This window comes from Sminthopsis crassicaudata, chromosome 5, assembly GCF_048593235.1.
Source record: "Sminthopsis crassicaudata isolate SCR6 chromosome 5, ASM4859323v1, whole genome shotgun sequence".
Taxonomy (NCBI): Eukaryota; Metazoa; Chordata; class Mammalia; order Dasyuromorphia; family Dasyuridae; genus Sminthopsis; species Sminthopsis crassicaudata.
Genome location: NC_133621.1, coordinates 66,888,953 through 66,908,997, shown reverse-complemented (window position 1 = coordinate 66,908,997; position 20,045 = coordinate 66,888,953). Strand labels below are relative to the sequence as shown.

The window sequence follows — 20,045 nt, the reverse complement described above, 5'->3', positions numbered from 1 at the left end:
ATAAGGTATGGAGGGGAGAAAGGCACTAATAATTGGAGGGATAAAAAAAAGTCTTATGGAAGGATTGGCAGTTGAGTGGATCTTCAAAGGAAGCTAAGAAATATGAGGCATGGAAGATAGCCTGCTCAAAGACATAGAGATGGAAATGGAAGTCATATATGAGAAACAGCAAGTAAGCTTTTGGCTTAGACCAGTGATCAACAGGAAAGAACATAATAAACGCCTGCAAAGGTAGGTTGGATTCAGGTTATGAAAAGCTTGTCCTAGAAGCAATAGGAGCCACTGCAGGTTTATCAGAAAGTTAGACTTGCACCTTTAGGAATACCACTTTGGCAGCTATGTGGAGGATGGATCGGAGAGTGGTGGGATCAGTGAAGGAAACTAATTCATATAATAATCAAGGAGAGCAGCGAAGTGGACTGGAACCAAGTTGGTGGCTCTCAGAGTGGAGTGGAAGGGACACAGGAGAGCTTGTGGAGGTAGAGTCAATAAAACATAGAAACTGATTAAATATGGGTGGGGACATTGAAGAATTAAGGATGACTCTGAGGGTGATGATACCCTTCACAAACAAGAAAGCTAATAAATAAATAAATAGATAGCTAAATGAATGAATGAATGAATGCATGAAAACAAAAAATGAACAAACAAACAAACAAACAAATAAAAAAAGCAGTACCTGCCCTCAAGGAGTTCATAGTGTAATGGTGGAGGACACAACAAAGCACAAAGGAGCAAACAACAAAGTGCAAACAAGATGTATATTGTTCAACTATTTCAGTTATGTCCTACTCTCTGTGACCCCATTTGAGATTTTTCTTGATAAAGATTCTGGTGTGGTTGCCATTTCCTACATGAGCTCATTTTACAGATGAGGAAACTGAGGCAAATAAAATTAAATGACTTGCCCAGAGTCACACAGCTAGTAAGTGTCTGAGGTCAGATTTGAATTCAGAAGATGATCTGACTCCAGACCCAGCATTCAATCCTCTCATCCATCTAGCTCCTCCCTGCTATCTCTACAGCACTCATAGCATAAGCATTCAATTCCAATTGACTATAATCAATTAGTATTTATTAAGCATCTGCTATATGCCAGGTATGTTCTAAGGACTGGGGATACAAAAAAAGACCACCCCTTCAAAAACAGTCTCTTCTCTCCAGGAACTTACAGTCTGATGAAAAATATAATATGCAAACAATTATGTATAAAGAAGTTGTATACAGGAAGATATATATATATATATATATATATATATATATATATATATATATATATATATATATATATATATATATATATATATATATATATATATATATATATATATATATATATATATGAAGGGGGTGGTAGTTGGGGGATAAGCTGGAAAAGGAAAGTTTAGGGGATGTGATAACTGGGATTGTCACAAGAAGAAAGAATTCTTTTGTTTGGCCCCCTTAGGCAAAACTAGGAAAAATGAGTGCAAGCTACCAATCTGAGGTTAAGGTATAACTTTACAGTGATTAGAACCACCCTACCTTGGGAAGCAATGGCCTTGCCTTTCCTAGAGGTCTTCAAGCAAAGTATGAATGATCACTTGTCAGATTGGATGCATTCTTATTCAGACCCAAGTCGTGTAGATGGTCTCTGAGGTTCCTCCTAATTGATATTTTATGGTTCTGTGACAAGATGATCTATAAGGCTCCTTCTAACTTTAGCATTCTGTGATTCTTGTCTTTTCCACCTAACAATAGTCTTTTGTTGAATAGTACCAGTCATAAGAAAGGTCCTGATTCTGCTTTTGACTCCACTCCTGATCTCCTGTGGGGATAGAAATCATCTTGACTTCTCTATCTTTGAACAAAGTTCATGCTACTTATCCTACTCTCTCAAATGTTTTATGAGAGATAAATAAAACCATGGAGCTTGATGCGCCATTGTTGTAAAGTTACAGACTCTCAGAACTGAGGGGAGTTCAGTGGCCTCCTCGTTCAACATAACCCTGAATGAGAGTCTCCTCTATAGACTTTCAGCAAGTGGTCCCATCCATCCTGTTTTTGTTGGATGATTCAAATAAGTGGGAATCCCTTACCTCCTTATTGGCTCATTCCATTTTGGAATAACTCAAATTACTGGAAGGGCATAAATTTGCCTACTTGCAAATTGCTGGGAGGGCACAAATTTTCCTCCTTGCAAATTGTTGGAAGGCATAAATTTACCTCCTTGCAACTTTTGACTATATCTCCTAGTTAATTCATCCTTTAACGCCAAGCAGAACAAAGCTAATCTTCCTTCTACACAATAGACCCTAAATTACTTAAAGCCAGCTAACAAGTCCTGTTGTCTGCCACCTTCCTCCAAACTCCTATGCTATTTCTTCTTCAAGCTAAACATATTCAGTTCTTTCAGCTGATCTTTATATAGCCTAGTCTCCAGTTCCATTTCCCTTGTTATCCTCTCTCTGACAGTAGCTTTCCTAGGTCTATTGTTGGCAGATAGAACAAATACCCTGTTTATGGCATAACTTTATTTACCAGTGTATCTTTGTATGTATGTGTGTGAGAGGGTATTTGCTTTCTTACCAATGGATTTCCACTGCCCCCATCCTCAACTGATGTAGTCAGAAAAATCAAGGAACAGTAAACAAGTAATGAGATAATAGTATAAATGGACATATTTGTTTCCTGTTATTCTTTTATTGATTGTAAAAAACAAAGTTTTTCTTGATTGAATTGAAAGGTGAGCCCCATCTGGGAAAAGATAAGTAGTACCCTAACTGCCAAACAGGTTGAGCTTCTCAGCTCTGATGTTAGGCAGGAGCCAGCAGTTAAGGAAGAACCCAGCCCCTGAGAGGGAATCCTTCTTTTCTGCTTGGGTGAGTGAGAAGAAATGACAGGGATTTACTCTCTCTTTTTACTGCCATCAGCCATGGTGGGTTACTCATCCAACAGGGAGCCAAGACAGCCACTCTCCAAGCAGATACAGATTGAGAAATAGAATACAGAAAAATTGAGGCAGCAAAAAAGAGAGATCGCTATGGATAAATAGATCACAAAGTAATTAATAGCTGCCTTCTGGTTGACCAAATTTGCTGGTAAAAGTATGATTGGGGGGCTTCACTAAATTACAAATTCTCTGGAGGAAGGCTATAAATATCCTATTTATCCTTATATCTCTTCAAGCTACTTAGAACAGTGCAATGGACATGGATTGTGTTTAATAGATGTTTATTGAATGAACAATGTTTAATTAATCTTTTCCTATATTAAGGGATGCCATTTTCCTGTACTATCTGACTCTACTCAGTTTTAAGCACTGTTCTCATGAGGATCTGCTGTCTCCTCATGACTTTGCATAGTGTATACAAAGTCTGGAGCCACAGGTAATGTTGTTGTTACTGATACATCCCTTTTATGATGTAGGACTGTACCTGGGTTCCTAACTGAAATGTAAATCGTATCTACTGGAATAAATGGACTCCCAAGTTTCCTCAAATGAAATGTGTGGTCTCTTCATATGCTGGGATTTTTCCCATCCTGTATTAATCATAGGTTACCTAAATAGGCTCCAACATGCTTTAAAGGCCAAGTCTAGCTGGTCATCGGAATCTTAGATTTTCATCTTTTCTTTGGAAATGATTGCAAGGAGATCTTGTTGGGGGTGGGTGGGAATGTTAACATTGATCTTTGAATACCTGCTTTGGGGAATAAATGATAATATTGTATAATAGCTTTCAATTTAGTTACTCTTACTATTTTTCATAGAATCTTAGTTGAAAGAGACTTTAGGGATTATCTAAGCAGGAATTCCCTCTATAACATGAACAACAAATCACCATTCATCTTTTCCTCAGGTATTTCCAGTGTCAGGAAACTCACTACTTCAGGCAGCCTATTTCATTTTTGGTCAGGAATTCCCATGATTTTTCACTCAGTTATCCAAATTTGGTCCTTTATAGTAATGCCTATTAAGTGTAAGCCATTTTCTACATTCTAGTGTTTCAAATATTGCTTGATTCACTGGCAGTACAGAGATAGATCTTGTGGGTAAGATATTGGCTTAGAAAACCATGTATTATCTACATTTTATTGTATTTTTATCTGACTAAATACTTCTCCAAATATATTTTAATATGGAGCCTTGTGAGCCACATACAATATTTGACACCTCTATCCTACATTATACCTGCCTCTCAAAGACTGAACACAGACTAAAATAATATCAACAATAGAACAGGAAAAAACAATGAATTATGACTTTTTTCACATATATGATCTTATTAGTTATTAGGGCAATTAGTTATTTGTTCAATTAAATCCCTGAATTTTTGATTATCATTGTTATTCCAGGGCTCTGGTATGAAACCCAAAGGGCAGCCACATGGCACAATGAGTTAAAATCTGACCTCAGTCACTCACTAACTGAGTAACCCTGGGCAAGTCACTTAACTCTGTTTGCCTCAGTTTCTTCATCAGTAAAATGAGCTGGAGAAGGAAATGGCAAGCCACTCCAAGATCTTGCCAGGAGAACCTCCAACAGGGTCATAGAGATTCAGCCACAATTGAAAAACAACTCAGCAACATGAAGTCCAAGACCTGAGTTGCCCAAAAACCCAACAAACAAAAAACTCTTGAATTTATTAACACCCACTAATAATGATAATCAAGTCCCAATTTCTTCCTTAAACAAACAAGACATTTTGCTCTGAGAATAGATGTGTAAATCACAATATAATTATGAATTAGCTTATGTTTTTGGAAGCTTTGACCTTTCTGGTACAGACACATACTTGCTTAGAGCCGATATATCAGTTTAAACCCAAAGGCACTGATTAAGCAGTGAGTATGTACAAGGCTCTAGGGGCTTATACATTATGGAATATCATTTGTTTCTGGTATTGTGCATAGTCGGTCCATTCATAATGTGCCAGTGGATCTGTTTGGGGCAGGGACCTGGCTCTTGCGGTGCCTCCCTAAAAGGCTGACCAGGTATTATTCATCATTCTCTCCACTCTTTGAACAGTGGCCTTGGGAAGCTGTTCTCCTGGGAAGAGGCAGTAACTGGTCTCTAATGGGAACAGGGTCAGATGACAGAAACCAATCTGGAACCGGCCTTGATTGGAGATGGCCTTTGCCAAAGCATGAACTCTCTTTGAGCCTGATTGGGCTCAAGCAGGGCCCCCTCACCTAGGGGATGCGAAGTGCTGGCTGCTTCATTGTTTGAACTCCCCAGCTGACTGATGGGGCAGGGAATTGATGCAGTCATTTAGATGCGATGGACTGGGTTCACAGGCTGAAGGCCGTGCTGAGTAAGCACTCCAGCCCCAGGGCTGCGGTGATTTGGAGGTTTGATTTTTCTCAGGTTCTGGTGCCCAGCTGCTACTCAGACGTGCTGTGTCATTTCTGAAAGCTTAGGGACTAAGCAGATTTACCGAAAAGCAATAGTGAACTGAGAGGAAAATGAAAATACACTTGATTAAAGGCACTTAGAAACCCCTCTACATTTATACTTGTTTTTATTAGTCTCCTAGGGGTTTCCATCATCTGGTGTGAATAATATACTCTCCCAGCAACAGATAGGACTCCAGACCAGGGCCTAAGGCTTAAAAAGACTTCCTCTTAGAGGAAGCAACATTTTTGAAAGTGTCATTTAGAAATGCTATTAGGGTACAAAAATATTGTTAAAAACAATCAAGTCCAAGTAATGGCCTTAGAAAGGGATCTCTCTAAGTTGAATCTCTGCTGCAAGATAGATTAGAGAGAGGGGAAAAAAGAGAAAGTCCCCATTTGGGACAATCTACTCACATAGAGTTGATGAACTACTTATCAGCAAGCAATGCATTTATTGAATTCCTTTCTACCTATTGAGTGAGCTTACATGTCAGCTTTAACTTTCTCCCCCAAAAAAGGTGCCAGCAGTCTGTGGATTTGTTTTGCTTATTTGTCACAAAGGAAAGCATCTATTTGGAGGAGGAAGGCAGAGGTAGAGAGAAGCAATAAGGATAGAAAAAAGAAATGAGAAGAATACTAATAAAATAAAAATATACAGATGAAAATAAAAAAAATAGTTCAGAAGAGGATACAAACAAACAGGGACATTGTTACTACTTAAAAAAAAATAAACTGCCTAATGGAACTTCATGCTTTCATTTTGTGTGCTATTGGAATATTCGAATTAAATAAATAACAATAAAATTTAATCAGAAAAAAGAAAAGGAATTTATCTCTTTTTTTAGTTAGTTTGAAAATACTTCATTTATAAATTGTTAGCTTTTTCAATTCCCTTTTATTTAGAATAAATAAATTGGAATGGGGAATATCTTTGACTAGTTTGGTCAAATAATAACAATGATAACAATAGCTCACATTTATATAATGTTTTAAGATATACAGACAGCTTAACAAATATGATATCATTTTATCATCACAATATCAGGAAGACAGGCACAATTATTGTCCATTTTATAGATGATGAAACTGAGGCTAACTTAAATAGCTTATCCAAGGTCACACTGCCAATAAGAGAGATCGGATCTGAACTCCTGGCTCAGGTTCAGAGATCTCTCCAATTTCTGCACCATTGGTTTCCATGGAATGCCCGTAATAATGTATATTTCTCCTCCCTTACCCCTAAGTCCTGCTTAGATGCCTTCTTGTCATATAGAGGTAATTCTATGCACTCAGAGGCTCTCGCAGCTAAGAACAAGCTCCCAGGGAAGAAGGGCCCCATGACAGACTGCATGTTTATCGTCAGAAGGCCACTTTGGTGAAGTTGGGAGAAGCTCATCCCTAGTTGGCTACCAGTGTCACTAAGCTGGCTAAGAATGATATCAGAAGCAGTCAGTCAAGAGTTAATACACTACATGGGCTAAACATCAACCTTAGAGTCTAATTTAGAGAGATTGCAGCCAATTGGTATAGGGAACCCTTTTTGGCTGATGAAATTTCCAAACATAATTCAGAATCAGAAAACTGTCAGCATTTTATGATGCCCCAAGATTGCCCTCATCGTATGAGTGTTAGGGGGGGTAGATGTAGAAAATTGGAAAGTTAGGGCTAAATCTCTAAAATGCTGCAACGATGTAGCTTAGAAACTGTGATCTTAGAATCAATTCTAGTTATATGTTATTTGCTTATAACATCTATTAAGGGTGGAGGGCAGAATGGGGGCAGAGGAGAAAGGAGGCTGGGTAGTGATGTTGCTTATGGTTTGAATTTCAGATAAAGGTTAGTTGACTGTATACTCTGATTTCAATGAGCTGTGATTCTGAGTTAAAGAGCATATACAATCTTATGAAGCCATGTTGTCCCTCTTTCATTTTCAGACTATCACCATATGATGGCTTGCTGAATGTTTGTGGCAGCCCTCTTTGTAGAGGCCAGAAACTGGAAACTGAGTGAATGCCCATCAATTGGAGAATGGCTGAATAAATTATGGTACATGAATATTATGGAATATTATTGTTCTGTAAGAAATGACCAGCAGGATGATTTCAGAAAGGCCTGGAGAGATTTACATGAACTGATGCTGAGTGAAATGAGCAGGACCAGGAGATCATTATATACTTCAACAACAACACTGTATGATGATCAATTCTGATGGATGGGGCCCTCTTCAACAATGAGATGAACCAAGTCAGTTCCAATAGAGCAGTAATGAACTGAACCAGCTACAGCCAGAGAAAGAATTCTGGGAGATGACTATGAACCACTACATAGAATTCCCAATCCCTCTATTTTTGTCCGCCTGCATTTTGGATTTCCTTCACAGGCTAATTGTACACTATTTCAAAGTCTGATTCTTTTTGTACAGCAAAACAACTGTTTGTACATGTAGACATATATTGTATTTAATTTATACTTTAACACATTTAACATGTATTGGTCAACCTGCCATTTGGGGTGGGGGAAGGAGGGGAAAAGTTGGAACAAAAGGTTTTGCAATGCTAAAAAATTACCTATGCATAAAATTTTTGAAAAAATTAATTAAATAAATTTAAAAAAAAAGATGATGGCTTGCTCATGAACTGGAGGCAGACTTGCACAGAATCCTCAGCCTCATTCTCTCTTTCAGTCATCAAAGTTCAGTGGCGAAAACCGGAATGGCCAGTGATGGCCTGGGATGCCAGGATGATCTTAGCAGCTTCAGTGTCTGACCAAGTCCTAAGGGCACCACCGGGCACCTTCAGCCGCCTTCAAGGCTGTGGTCACTCATTGTTCCCGTTTTGCTGTACATGCTACCTTAGAGCCGCAGGTGAGAGCTGAGACCAAAGATGGATGACGAGCCTAACAAGAACTTGGCAAGCCTTTCACCCCCGAGGGGCTCGACCTCCTTGGATACCCCAGTCTCCTTATTCTGTTTTAGGCCAGTGAAGATCGTATTGTTTCATTGCAGGGAGGTTGGTGAGAGGTCCGATCCAAATTCAAAATGTCGCTGTGGCTCTAGGACTGAAGGCCATGGAAACTCAACTCTGCTAACTCTACTCAGGAGTAGTAATTATAATTAATATCTATATAGTGTTAACTACAAGCCAAGCACTTGACAATTATTATCTCATTTAATCTTTATCACAATCCTAGGGGGCATGTGCGATTATTATCCCAATTTCACAAACAACTTAACTGAGACACACAGAAATTAAGTGATTTGCACTAGACCATACAGCTAGTCTGACTCTGGGGTCAAATTTGAATTCAGCCTCAGCCATTATCAGCCGCTGTGATGTCTCTTTATGTGGCACCTACCTGCACCCCACCTTTGGAAGCTCTCCAAACCATTCTAAAAGTAAGCACTTCCCCTGTCCCACCTGAATATCTATTGTGCCTGAGAAAAGCCCTGTTTGTACCCCCCTAGTAATAACTCTGGTTGGTAGACTTGGGAGGTTTCTTAAAAAAAAAAAAAAAAAGACCTAGAAAAATGTGCCTAGAGAGAGAAAAACCAAAAACAGAGGACAAAAGCGAGAAGATGTTTAATTAACAAAGTTCTCCACTTGGCTGCCCATGGACTCTGTAGGTTTCCCTTTTGTTTTGCTTACACTCATGGATTCAAGTTTGAAAAAAAATTCTCATCAAACTGGCCCACTAACTATTCCCCATACACAGCAATCCATCTTCCCCTCCAGTTATTGGCACTCTTCCTCTTGAAATTATCTCGTCTTCCTATCAATTTTCCATTTGCTTAGTGGTCCTAAGCGGTAGTAATCCGCTTGCCTCCCCTCCGTCTCCCTCAAAGACAGTGACTGCTCTGTTTTTGTCTGTATCTCTAAATTAAATAATTGTGGAACAACAGTGGAGGAATATTTGGGATCCATAACTGGGCTACTGGTCTAGACTACAGGACAGAGAAAGAGACCTGATAGAAGCCCAATAGTTATGTAATGAAAGCATCAGCCACATAGATAAAACAATCTTCTGCGTACCCACCTCCTGAAATATGGAACCAATTCCCTATTTAATTTTGTATGTATTTCTAGGTATTCATGTTGATTCCTCTGATAATCTATAAGCTCCTTGAGGGCAGTAATTGCTTGACTTTGGACTTTGTTTCCCAGGGCTTAGTGGCAGGCCAGTGCTTAATATAATGCTTTTTAAAGTGATTGAGCTAATTTCAAATCAAAAGCTGTTCTGAGGCACCAAGTATAGAAAAAAAGGGAATAAAATGAAATGGATTCACATGCGTTTTTTGACTTCCATTGTGCCTACATATCAGAGGATTCTATGGGAAATACAAGGGCAGAATGTTAAGTCTATTGTGTCCTATAATAACTAGGTATAGTAGAATATGCTAAAGTATTGCAAGAGATGTAAATGAGAGTTTTATTGCTACTGTCACTTTTTGTCCCAACTTGAAAAACATTTTAAAGTTGATATTTCATGTTTCAAAATAGTTCATGGCAGTCAGAGTTCCTTTGGGGTCTTTTCTGATTCAGCTACGATTTAACTGTTGAAATGAAGGTATAATTATGCCTATTTTTCTAATAGTGATTTTTAAAAAAAAAATAGACCTATGATTCCACCAGTGTTAGGAAACTCCCAGTGAGGAAATCTCTCACACAAAGCAGATCAAAAATTTCTCCGCAACATAAGTCTTAGGGGTTGCCTGGGGCATTGCAAAATGCAATGCTATGCTCGAATAACTGATATTTATAGAGTGCTTTAGGATTTCAAAGTGCTTTAAGCAAAAATGATGAAATAAAAATAGCTGGCAATTCTATTGTACAAAATGTTATATATATATGTGTGTGTGTATATATAAACACACACACATACACACACACACACACACACACACACACACACACACACACATATATATATATATATATATATATATATATATATATATATATATGATCCTCACAACTCTATGAAGCAGACACTCCCATTTTATCATTATTATCCTCATTTTATAGATGAGAAAATTGAGGCTGGCAGAGGTCCTGGTTTACCCAAAGTCATACAATTAGTAAGGAACTAAGTCTGGTTTTGAACTCAAGTCCTGATGTCAAGTCCAACACTCTGATTGTTGAGCAATTTAGCTTCCTCCTTATCTCATTTAATTCTCAGGAGAGCCCAATGGGACTAGAGCTGATATTCTTATCTCCATTTTACAGATACTGGAGATCAGAGACATTAAGCAAGTTACTCAGAGCTTATTAGTGTCCAAGGTAGGATTTAAATTCAGGTTTTCCTGACTCCAAGGCCAAAGCTTCTTAATTCCTTCCTCCCTCCCTTCCTCCTTTCCTTGCTCCCTCCTTTCTTTCTTTCTTTCTTTCTTTCTTTCTTTCTTTCTTTCTTTCTTTCTTTCTTTCTTTCTTTCTTTCTTTCTTTCTTTCTTTCTTTCTTTCTTTCTTTCTTTCTTTCTTTCTTTCTTTCTTTCTTTCTTTCTTCTCTGTCTTTCCTTTCTTTCTTTCCTTCTTTCTTTCTTTCTTTCTTTCTTTCTTTCTTTCTTTCTTTCTTTCTTTCTTTCTTTCTTTCTTTCTTTCTTTCTTTCTTTCTTTCTTTCTTTCTTTCTTTCTTTCTTTCTTTCTTTCCTTCTTCCTTCCTTCCTTTCTTTCTTTCTTTGTTTCTTTCCTTCTTTCTTTCTTTCTTTCTTTCTTTCTTTCTTTCTTTCTTTCTTTCTTTCTTTCTTTCTTTCTTTCTTTCTTTCTTTCTTTCTTTCTTTCTTTCCTTCTTTCCTTTTTCTTTTCTTCCTTCTTTCCTTTTTTCTTCCTTCTTTCCTTTTTCTTTCCTTCCTTATATCTTCCTCTCCTTTCTTTCCTTTTTTCCCCTTCTTTTCCTTCTTCTTTTCCTTTTCCTTTCTTCTTTCTTTTTTCCTTTCTTCTTTCTTTCTCTCTTTCTTTCTTTCTCTCTATCTTTCTCCTTCCTTCCTTCCTTCCTTCCTTCCTTCCTTCCTTCCTTCCTTCCTTCCTTCCTTCCTTCCTTCCTTCCTTCCTTCCTTTCCTTTCTCTTTCTCTTATAGTCTCAGAAAGTTATCTAGAATATTAAAAGCTTAAATAATTAGTCCAGGGTCACACAGCTAGTATGTGTCCAGGACAGGACTTGAATCTGAGTCTTTCTAGAGTCAAGGCAAGGTCTCCATACCTGCTATACCATGTGACTCTGGTATGCTGGAGAAGAGTGGAAAATAAGATTGCATAAAATAAGGTAAGTTCATAAAAGACTGTAAGGAATTTTGAGGCTACAGTCCTATCCAATCATATGGCATGTACATTATATAGAAAAAATGAGAGTACAAATGGAAAGTTCAGATTCCTTCCAACATAGAACACCACTAGGACAATGCCAAGTCCAATTTAGATTCCCCACATTGATATCGTGTGGCCAGCCCAATACTCTACAGAGATAGGGAAAGAACTCTCCTGGCACCTCTGAAAAATAGATCTGGAAAGTGATTCGAAAAAGTTGATCTAAATGTTATTATTGTTTCTAAAGCTATAATTAACCTACATAATTTCACTGTAATATCATGGTTTTGGAAATAGGTAGCAACGGCTTTGGGCATTTTGAAAACCTTTTCCCTCTTTAAAGTGTCAGGAAAACAAAAGCAAAATTGGGTGGAACTAAATCAATCTAAATGAATAATTTTAAAAAGAACTTGGTGTAAATGAAAATATATTTTCTTCATCCAGTTTAATAGAGATTCTGAAATTTAGACATGAATCCCAGGTTAAGGTCCCCTGCATTACTGCATGTGGTGATAAATGATTCTGGGGCTAGAGGATTCCTTGAATCCAAAAGTTCTCACTTGGACTATTGTCCATTGGGTGGTCACACTAAATCTGGCACCAGTATGGCAAGCCCTTTGAAGTGGGAGGCCACCAGGTTGCACTGGGGCACACTGTCTAAGGTCTGAAAAAGAGCAGAGGGGCTCTGGATGGCCTGATTAGTCTTAAAAAAGAAAAAAAGACAAAAAGAACCCCTACCTTAGAAAGACAATTAGAAAAACATATCCAGGGACCACAAGAATTTTTTTTTTGCAAATGAATTCTGATGAAATAGTGAAATATTTTTCGGCAGAGCCCATTTATACAAACTCTCCCTGTATCACTATTTCAGTCAAGCTTGTGTGGGCAAAGGGTTTTGTTAATGGCAAAAAAGAGCAACTTCCTCTGCTGAGAGAATAAATGCTAGCAGAGAGCATTTTTCTCCAAGATGAAAAGCAAATGACAAAAAAGAGTTTTCCAGAGAATTCTAAAGAGCCAATGAAGTCCTGCCCCTCAAAGTACGGGAGCATCCTTGATCTCTGGAAAGAAGTCTATACTGTTTCCATTAAAAGCAGCTCCACCTTCCACCTGCCTTGTAACTGGAGAATACCAGGGCACTGCTTGTTCTGGTGGATTTTTTCTTGACTCCTGGACCTGCCAGGAATGCAACTTTAGAAGGGAGCAGCCTGGATGAGATGTGGGAGGCTGAAACACTTTAACAGCTGCTTCAAAGGAGGGGAACACATTTTAATGTCCCGGGGCCATTACCATAGACTTTAGGTTTTTGTGGGAGGTTTTTTTGTCTTTTTTCTCCCCCTTTAATCTTTCAGAAAAGGAGCATAAAGGGGCCCTCTAAAATCCTGTTTGGAAATTAAGTGGATGAGTCCTTAATTGGAATCATTTAGTAAATCTGTTAGGCAGAAGTCTGGCCCTGGGCTATGGATATCTCTGAGTAAAAGTAAAAAATGGCCTCTTTGTCTTGTCTTACAGAGCTTCATTCTAAGATGACCAGAATTTCTGTTCTTTAGAACAGAGACAATTGGATTCCCATAACGATTCCTTTAGCCCACTTCCATCTCTCCTCCTCGCTCCATCCCTTTTCTGACACAAAGTCCAGATGGCCATAGACAAAACTACGAATTAGACAGAGTTTATTTTGTCATATCACCTACACCTTACACTTAAGGGTAGGTCCCACTGACCACCATCTTCTTTGTAATCCTCTTCTGAACTGGATGGACTCCTGGATTCCTTCTTGAACTAAAAATGTGTCCGAATTCTAACTCTTCTAGCTATCAATACCACATGCCCCCATCAGTTAGAGTCTGTTCTCTCCTGTCTCTAAGCTAGATTTGTTGCCCTCCTAGTCCAACTTCACTTCATTCCTGAAAACTTACCCATTTGCTAAATGTGATGGTGCATGCTTATAATCCCAGCTGTGGAGGATGCGAAAGTCCAGAAGGAATATAATAAGTACAGCAGGGGTCGGGAACTAGACCAGTTTGGAAACAGCAGATCAAAGCTCCTGTGTGGATCATCAGTGGGGCCACCTATAAATGGCTGCACTTACAACCTGGATAAAATAAGGAGAAAGAGAGGAAAAAAGGAAGAGAAAAGAGGAAGGAATGAAGGAGAATGAAGAAACAAAGAATAGAAAAAAGGAAGAAAGGAAGAATGAAGGAAAGGAGAAAGAAGGAAGCCAGACAGGAAGGAAGGAAGGAGAAAGTAAAAGGAAAAAAGAAAGAAAGAAAGAAAGAAAGAAAGAAAGAAAGAAAGAAAGAAAGAAAGAAAGAAAGAAAGAAAGAAAGAAAGAAAGAAAGAAAGAGAGAGAGAGAAAGAAAGAGAGAGAGAGAGAGAGAAAGAAAGAAAGAAAAAGAAAGAAAGAAAGAAAGAAAGAAAAATTTAACCATTTTTATATCATTCCTAGGTTTCCTTCTGTTCATTATAGGAAGTCAACTAATCTAATGCAAGAACACATGCTCCTATGCTAATGGAAACAGGGCTTCCCTATTCCCACCTTGGTTTCCTGCTCAGGGGAATGGTTGGAAGACTGGAATCTTGGAGCTGCAGACTTATGATGGCATGATTATAGGATCATATTTATAGGGACGGATTAGATCTCAGAAGCCTTCTTTCTAACACAACTTTCTCATTTTGCAATTAAATAAACTACTGAAGAGGAAGCTTCAATTAAAAAACAAACTCAAAAAGTCCTCCATTATTTAATGTCTGCTGTCCACAGATTACTGTATTAATGTTGAGGGAGAGATAAAGTTTAGATAGATAGACTCAGTTCTAACCTCCCTTAAGAATCTTCCAGCATCCTCAAATCATATCATGTGAATAGATTAGATTGGAAGTTCCTTGAGGGCAGGGATTGTCTATCGCTTTACTTTGGTCCACTTAAATGTTCTGTTTAAAAAACAACAGATTATTTCTGAAGTATTTTGTGCTGATCTCCCCCAAAGAGAGAAGATTCACTTTGGCTGCCAGTGGCAAAACCCCAGCCTCTGGAGCCTCCTACAAGTGTTCTGCTTTTGGAACTGGATGCAGAGGCAGTGTAGACATATTGCTAATGGCAATGTTGGCAGTTTGTGCTGCTGGGAGTGCTATCAGCATGGGATGTCTGTAACTAGCACATCTTGTAGCGTGGGACAGAACTGGCTGTTAGAAGTCTCCAACTTCAGTAATGATTTCCTGCTGAGAGAGAGAGAGTGACAGGGCTCCCACAGAAAAATGCAGCCTGCCCTGGGATTGATTGAATTATGGGGATTTTAAGAAATGACTGAGACATGTGCTTTCTGATCAGCCAATCTGACACACGGTGAAAGCTGGGATATTCATTCCTCCCACTTTCCTTTCCCATTTAAGTAACTGGAGAAAAGAAAGTGTATCTGCTCCAAGGGATGAATGTGTTGGTAACTAGGAGAGGCTGAACATCTTTTTTTTTTTTTTTTTTTTTCCCCAAGGAAAAAGTGATGGCAAACAGGAGAGAGGAGGACTTAGGTTTTTTGTCTGTCTTTGGTTGGGGAGGGAATTTTGGGGGCTGGCAAGGGGTAGCCCTAAAAAATAAAAGAAGTCCGGAGAGACTTGTCAGACTAGTCTTAAAAACAAGTTGGCCTTGCCCTTGGGCTTCTTAAGCTATTGTCTGGAAAAATATTTATAAACTGTTTTTTTTAATAATTGGTTTCTTTTGAAATCCTATGAATTTTAATTCATTAATTTAAAAACATTATGAAAAGGGGTATCTATAAACTACAAAGGGAATACAAGACACACAAAAAGGGTTAGAGTCATGGTAGAACCCTAAAAGAGGAAGAATGGAGTAAGACAAAGATATGGGGAAGGAGAGAGAGAGGAAGGAGAAATGATAGGAGAAGAAAGGGAGAAGAGAAGAAAAGAGGAGAGGAAAGGAGAAGAGAAGAGAGGAGAGGAAGGAATGGGAGAAGAGAGGAAAGAAAAGAACAGAAGAAGGGAAGGGAAGTAAAGGAAAAGAGAAAAAAAAGAAAATCATGGAGGAAATTCTCATCTAGGTGTGGGTTGGATTCCTAGGTCCCTTTCTAGCTTCAAGACTGTGACTTTTAGAGAGGTGTTTCTGCCAAGAGAACCCCCATAGTTGGTCCTTTAAGTGAGCCTGGAGATTGAAATGCATAGTCAAGACTAATGGTTGCTCATTTTAGAATTTCCATTTTGTTTGTTCCACTAAATAAAACTTTTCCTACATAATACCATGTGTTGGATGCTTGCAAAGGGGGAATCAACTTCATTAGGTTTATTATATATCTTTCCCCCCAGATTTCCTTGCAAGGAGGTCTGTGAGTCAAGAGAATGAGTAAATCCTTCAAATTTTGGGCCCTTTCTGGCAGGAGAAAGTCTTTGGCACAAGACTTATGCATGGAAACTCCTTCTCCACTACTATGTCTACAGATGACCTTTCTCTCTCTCCAAAATGTAGGTTCACAATTGGTGCTTTTTCCCATACTAAAGAATTTATAAAAATGGGGGGGGGGGAATCCCATGCCCTGATAGAATAGTAACAGAACATGAGAAATGAACTGTTGATAATTTATTTCAGCTGTTAGGTGAGAATGCACCCCCCAAAAAGCACCATCACATCTGGAGGCTTTATCTAGACAACCCCAAGAACACACAATCAGATAGAACACGAATTAGAAATTTAGAGTTGGAAGGACACTAGTCCTAATTTTACAGATGAAGAACCCGAGGTCTAGAATGATAAGGGACTATAATAAGCCCAAACTAGCTGAGCTGAGAATGGAAATCTAGTCCAATGCTCTCTTCACAATACTATAAATAGTTCCCTTTTTTCCTCAAACCCACAAAAAAACCAAAGATGTCACCACAAATGCCATAGGACTTTACTTCCTACTCTGGGATACTACCTTGTATTGGGAAATTCTGATCTGCTCTTCCTCCACTAAGTCTACTGACACTTACCTTTAATACTTCCATGCTAGGGAAGGCGATCTGATCAAACTAGTCCCTTTCCCATTTGGTGGGGCAGAGAGAAGGAAAAAGCTAGAATGAGTGATTCTAGCCAAACACAACTGAAAAAATGACTAAATGACCAAAAAATAGTTTTCTCCCAAATAGCAATACCTTGGTGCAAGATTCCACTTAAAACTTTGCTCATGATTGTTGTATGAAAAGGATTCCTGGGGTCTGCTTACTCTAAATGCATACCCTTGAAAAAGCCTCTGATTGCTTGTCCTCCAGAGAATAAGATGGTACTAATTCCAAGTGCCCTCAGACCTACCCAGGGTTCTGGACAGCAGTAGTTTTCCTGTAACTGATACATAGGCTAGACCAGAACTGGCAGCTGAGAAATTGGGGGGCCAATGAAGTGGATTAGCATATGTATCCTTTCCTTTATCTTTGTTGTATATATTTACCATCAGGATCTATATAGTATGGATAAGTCCTATAATTAAAATGAATGATTGTGGGACTGTATTTCAATTCCTCGAGATCTAGATTAGATTACTTCTGATTCTTGGATTTTGATTGTCCTAAGAATCCCAGCATTATTCTGGGACATCGTCTCCCTTAAAATTTTGTCTTCACTCGCCCTTACTCCTTCCCTCTATTGAATTTTTTGAATTTTAAAATAGACTTTCCTATACTTAAAGAATTGCACATGTTTAGCCTATATTGGATTGTTTGATCCTAAGGGAGGCGTTAAGGGGAGAGGGAGGTAGAAAAATTTGGAACAGAAAGTTTTGCAGGGGTGAATGTTGAAAACTATCTTTGGATGTATTTTGAAAAATAAAAAACTGTTATTAAAATTGACTTCTCCCTTTCACCTGGGCAGATAAGCTAAACAATAAATTTTCATGAGTAGAAAGTACTCACACTGTAAAAAAAAAAAAAACAACAACATGGAAGGTAAGCATCCCAAGCTGTAGAGTGGTTGAGCAAATCATTGTATGCTATTGATGGTCAATCAGTAGGATTCTTAGCTCATGGTGCCATTGTTGGGCAACCTTTAAGAAGTACGGGGCAGTTATTAGGACATATAGTATAAAGAATACACCATTTCAGGCACTCTACTTCTTGGCAAAATGCCATGAGTAATTCTGAGTAAGATAAAAACTGTTATAATAGTTTAATATAATTAGTTTCTCTATTTTCCAGTCTCTTCCCTTTCTAATTCATCCACTGATGATTCATGTGATATTTCTAAAATATCCTCCCCTGCTCAAAAATCTTCTATGGTTCTCTATTTCTGCTGTGATCAACTGCAGATTCTTTGGTGCCTGGATTCTACCTGTCTTCCCTACCTTATTTCATATCAGTCGTGTCTATCCTTTCCATACATTCTCCTTTCCGGACAACCTGATCCACTGACCGTTTCTCATCCCCATGCCATCTCCTGCCCAAAGTTCTTTACCTAGGTGGTCCCATTCATCAAGAATATGCTCACCACCTCTGCTGCATAGAATCCTTGCCTTTCTTCAAAGCCCAGCTTAAAAACCACCTCCTACGTGAGACCTTTCTTGATCTTTGAGTTGGGAATGCTCTCTTAGAAATATTGTGTGTATTGTTTCTCAACAGCATGGAAGAGGTAAGCGGGAAGGAAATAAACAATTAACTCGATACCTATTATGTGCCAGGAATTTAGTAACTTTACAAATATTATTTCTTTTGATCCTCCTCGTACTTATATGAGAATGGGTGCTATTATTATCCCCATTTTACAGTTGGAGAAACTGAGGCTGACAGGAGTGGAGAGATTTGCCCATGATCACACAACTTGCTAGTTGAATTGAATCCAGGTGCCCAACATTCTATCCACTGCTCCAGGCAAGAACTTTTGCATTTTCTGTTTTTGTCTCCACAGAGCCTAGCACCAAGTCTTGTCCATTGTGATAATTAATGTCTATTGAATTGAATTGCTGCAAACCATCAGAGAAACAAGAGAGATTTTTGCCTTATTATGAGAGAAGGTTTTTTTTTAAATAACAGTGACCAGTATTTGTCTGTCTGAAATTCCATAAAATATATTCCTGCTAGAAAATTACCCTCTAAACCCCAAATTTTCTAGTGTCTGAGGAAACTTGTCCTTCACCTCAAAATGATGGAAAAAGGAAAAATTCTTCCTCCCGATCACACCCCTGTGTAACTGTGAGCCTGTAATACTTCCTTGGGAGAAGGTGGAAATGTGTGGTATTTGAAACCAAAGGCTCAAGTAATATTCCTGATGTAGGCCCCAGTATAAACAAAGGAGTTAAGGAAAGAAGAAGAAAAACCACTCATTGCTCAATCCCCTTTTTCCAATGCATTTCACATCCAAGCATAAATCCAAGAACTTTCTTTTGTTATTGGCAGAACTCAGTTTTGTCTCCAATGACTGTTGAGCAATTCTGGAGTTCAGATACCCAATTTCCTAATAACAAGGGGATAGAGACTGAACCTGTGATTTCATGGGATTGAGGGAATTTCCAGACAAGGAAAGTCCCTCTACTCATACAGGATAACACCTTCTCTGGGGCTTAAAATGCTAAGAGAATTATATAGATCTGAGATGTGACCACTCCAGAGTAAAATGAAATTAGAAAATGTTTAACAGAATAAATAAAAATTACCATACAACCTAATGCTAATTTATGGTTTTCTAAGCCAATAGGTAGTTGTTTGAACCTACTTCTATTTGAGGTTGACAATACTAGAGGCATCTGAGAGTAGCTTGTCTGAGATCACAGAACAGAGTGTATGTCAGAGGCAGGATCTGAAATCAGGTCTGGTTTTGAGAGTGATTTTTAAAACTGTGATGGTCACCCAGAAATATAGAGACAAAGATAAAAATGTGTCCATTAAAGTCTTAATTAAAAATAGAAGACTAAGTCTTGACCAGTTTCTTCTAGAGAAACATGTCAATAATATGGCATATACATAATCAACTTTTACCTTCTTTCTATGGTTTTCAGATGAAGATTATCAGAAAACAATCAAACTCCAAAGAGTTTGGTTCTTTTTGGAAAAGAGATCTAGGCAGTAATGATATCACTGAAGTCTGGAGCTTCCCCCAGAGAAGACTTTTCTTAAGGATGCAGAAGAACTATTTCGATGGCATAATTCCAGGAATTAAAAAATAATCATTGATCAATCCGAAACTTGAGCTTTGTGTGGTCCAGAAAAATCACATCTTGTCAGCCCCAAGTTCCCTAATATTCTAAAAGGATATAATAAGAAACATATGTATGCATGTGCTTTCCTGATTCAAAAGCAGCTGGACAATGAGTCTTCCTGAAGAGCATCTAGGGAAGAGGAACATTGTGAGCTCACACATGAGTTGGGTCAGAAGATCTGTGTTGAGCTCTGGTTCTGCTTATG

At 38.4% G+C, this 20,045-nt stretch overlaps 1 long non-coding RNA gene across 1 annotated transcript in view; it reads left to right on the top strand.

Moving 5' to 3' along the window:
• The window catches only part of LOC141542562 (uncharacterized), a 108,564-nt gene extending 100,570 nt beyond the window's left edge, over positions 1–7,994 (top strand). The window contains exon 4 of the long non-coding RNA XR_012482204.1: positions 7,311–7,994. This is a non-coding gene — a long non-coding RNA (uncharacterized LOC141542562). The remainder of the gene's footprint in view (positions 1–7,310) is intronic.
• The last annotated feature ends 12,051 nt before the right edge of the window (positions 7,995–20,045 follow it).